We start from the raw sequence: 3,230 nt of genomic DNA, 5'->3' as shown, positions 1-3,230 counted from the left end.
ACAAGGTCTTGAGCGTCTGCTCGAGCTGTAGGCCAAAAGAAACCTGTCCGGAACGCCTTGCTTACGAGGGCTCGAGCCGCGGCATAGTGACTGCCGAGACCAGCATGTATTTATGCCAAGAGTTGCCTTCCCTCTTCTTTGGAGATACACCTTTGAAGGACTCCAGTAGTACTTCTTTTGTACAGTTCACCCTCATGAACTTTAAAGGCTTTAGAGCGCCGAACTATACACCGAGCTTCATTTGGATTGTTGGGAAGGTCCTGCCTATTAAGGTAGGCCAGGAAGGGTTCGGTCCAGGGAGCGATAACCACCATGATCTCATGAGCAGAGGATGTTATCTCGATATCTGAACCCCCGACGGTGTCTGCATCGTGTTCGGCAGCTGGGTGTGTGATCAGGTCCGTATTACCGTCTCCACTCTCACGCTGCCATACTACAGATGACTTAAAGAGCCTTTCCACAAAGGTATTAGGTGGCACAGGGTCGCGCTTAGCGCCCATGCGAGCGAGGACATTGGCTGCCTGATTGCTCTCTCGAGCGACGTGATGAAACTCCAGTCCCTCGAATCAAGCTAATATTTTTAATATGGTGTTTTGATATGCCGCCATTTTTGGGTCCTTTGCGTCGAACTCTCCATTGACCTAGGAAATTGCGAGGTTGGAATCGCCGCGCACCTCCAGGCGTTGTATACCCATGGAGACAGCCATGCGAAGACCATGTAGTAGCGCCTCATATTCGGCTGCATTGCTGGAGTTCGTATACATAATTTGTAGTACATAGCGGAATGTGTCCCCAGTAGGGGATGTTAGGATGACGCCAACCCCCAGTACAGCCAGCATTTTAGAGCCTTCGAAGTACATAATCCAATTGGAGTATGAGCTATACTCTTTAGAGAGTTCGGCTTCTGTACATTCAGCGACAAAGTCGGCCAACACCTGGGATTTAATAGCCTAGTGTGGCTTGTATGCGATTTCGAATGGTAAAAGCTCGATTGCCCATTTGGCTATGCGGCTAGTGGCGTCCCTGTTATTGATAATGTCATTGAGTGGTACTTCAGATGACACTATGATCGAACACTCTTGAAAATAGTGTCACACTTTACGGGATGCCATGAAGACTGTGTAGGCTATCTTTTGATAGTGGGGGTATCAGGATTTGCAAGGTGTAAGGACTTCCGATACATAATCGACTGGTTTTTGGGTTGGGAATTTATGTCCCTCTTCCCCTCATTCGACGACGAGCACAACACTGACCACTTGGTTAGTGGATGAAATATATAATAGCATGGGCTCTCCAACACCTGGTGTGGCCAAGATTGGGTTACTTGCGAGAAGTGTTTTAATTTCTTCCAATCCGGCTGTGGCGGCATCCGTCCATTTGAAGTTGTCAGTGTGTCGTAGTAGCTTGTAGAGTGGTAATGCCTTTGCTCCTAATTTGGAGAAAATCGGCTTAGAGCCGCGACGCACCCAGCTAGTTTCTGGACTTGCTTTAGGTCTGTTGCTATGGCCAATTATGACAAAGCTCGGATCTTGGCTGGGTTTGCCTCAATTCCTCTATGGGAAACAATGAACCCTACCAACTTTCCGGCTGGTACTCCGAAGACACACTTTTCCAGATTGAGTCGTATGTCATATGTCCGGAGGTTGTTGAAGGTGAGGTGGAGATCATCTACCAGTGTCTCGACGCATTTTGTCTTAATGACCACGTCGTCTACGTATGCTTCGACAGTTTTTCCGATCTGTTTTTCCAAGCAAGTTTGGATCATACGCTGGTAGGTAGCCCCAACGTTTTTGAGACAGAAGGGCATGGTGTTGAAGCAGAAGGGACCTTAAGGGGTGATGAACGCGGTTGCGGCCTGGTCCGATTCCCTCATCTTAATCTGATGGTATCCGGAATGGGCATCGAGGAAACACAAAGAGTAGTGTCCCGTAGTTGCATCAATGATTTGGTCGATGCGGGGCAATGTGAAGGGATCCTCAGGGCAAGCCTTGTTGAGGTCTTTGAAATCGACGCACAGGCGCCAGGAGTTGTCCTCCTTTGGTACCATAAACAAGTTGGTTAACCAATCCGGATGTTTAATTTCCCTAATAAACTCAGCCTCTAATAACTTGGCTAGCTCTTCTCCCATGGCCTGACGCTTGGGTTTGGAGAAGTGCCGTAGTGTCTGCTTCATGGGTTTGAATCCCTTGATTACATTGAGACTGTGTTCGCCAGTCTTCAGGGGATGTCGGGCCTGTCTGAAGGGTGCCAGGCAAAGATATCCCAATTCTCTCGCGAGAATGTATGTAGGGCGGCGTCCACTGCCGGATCCAGCTGTGCTTCGACAGATGCTGTTTTGTTAGGGTCCATTGGGTGCACTTGAAATTTTACTATTTCCTCGGCTGGTTTGAAGCAGGTGGATTTGGATCTCTTATCGAGAATCACGTCGTCCCTATCCACCATAGAGCGTAGGGTGGTTAATTCCTCTGCCGCTAGGGCTTCGGATAGCGCCTCGAGGGCCAAAGATGAAGTTTTGTTTTCGGCACGAAGTGCTTTGTCCGGGTCGCTCGAAATTGTGATAATTCCATTAGGTCCGGGCATTTGAGTCTCATAGACTCGTAATGGGGTATAACTTGGAAGCGTGAGAAAGCATCCTGGCTAAGGATGGCGTGATACCCACTATTGAAGGGGGCCACATGAAAGAGCAACTCTCCGGATCTATAGTTGTCGGGCGTGCCGAATACCACATCCAGATTAATTTTCCCCGAGCATCGTGCTTCTCGATTGGGGATAATACCTCAAAAGGTGGTATAGCTGTGCTCGATGCATGATCTGTCCATCTGCATTTTATCAAGCGTGTCCTCATAGATGAGGTTAAGCCCACTGACCGTCCATGAGAACTTTAGTAAGCCAAAAACCATCAATGATGGGGTTTAGTACTAATGCGGCGGGTGCTTGGACTGACCGGGCCTTTGGTTCGTCTTCAGCTGTAAAGGTTATTTCCGTGTCGTTCCATGCACTTAGGGCGGTAACTTGGTAGACTTCAGCGAGGTCGCGGAGCGCCCGTTTGCACCAATTGTTTGAGGATAATGTCTCAAGGACGGTGAGGAATTTAAAGTTGTCCCTCTCTAGAGAGTATTCCTCTGGAGCTGTGGTGAGGATGGCCTCACCACTTTTTGCTACTTGTCGTATTACCCAGCATGCTCGGAGGCTGTGGGTTGGGACTGTGCACGGAGAGGCATGAATCGGGC

Source organism: Triticum aestivum, chromosome 7B, assembly GCF_018294505.1.
Source record: "Triticum aestivum cultivar Chinese Spring chromosome 7B, IWGSC CS RefSeq v2.1, whole genome shotgun sequence".
Taxonomy (NCBI): Eukaryota; Viridiplantae; Streptophyta; class Magnoliopsida; order Poales; family Poaceae; genus Triticum; species Triticum aestivum.
Note: the sequence above shows the minus strand (reverse complement) of the source record.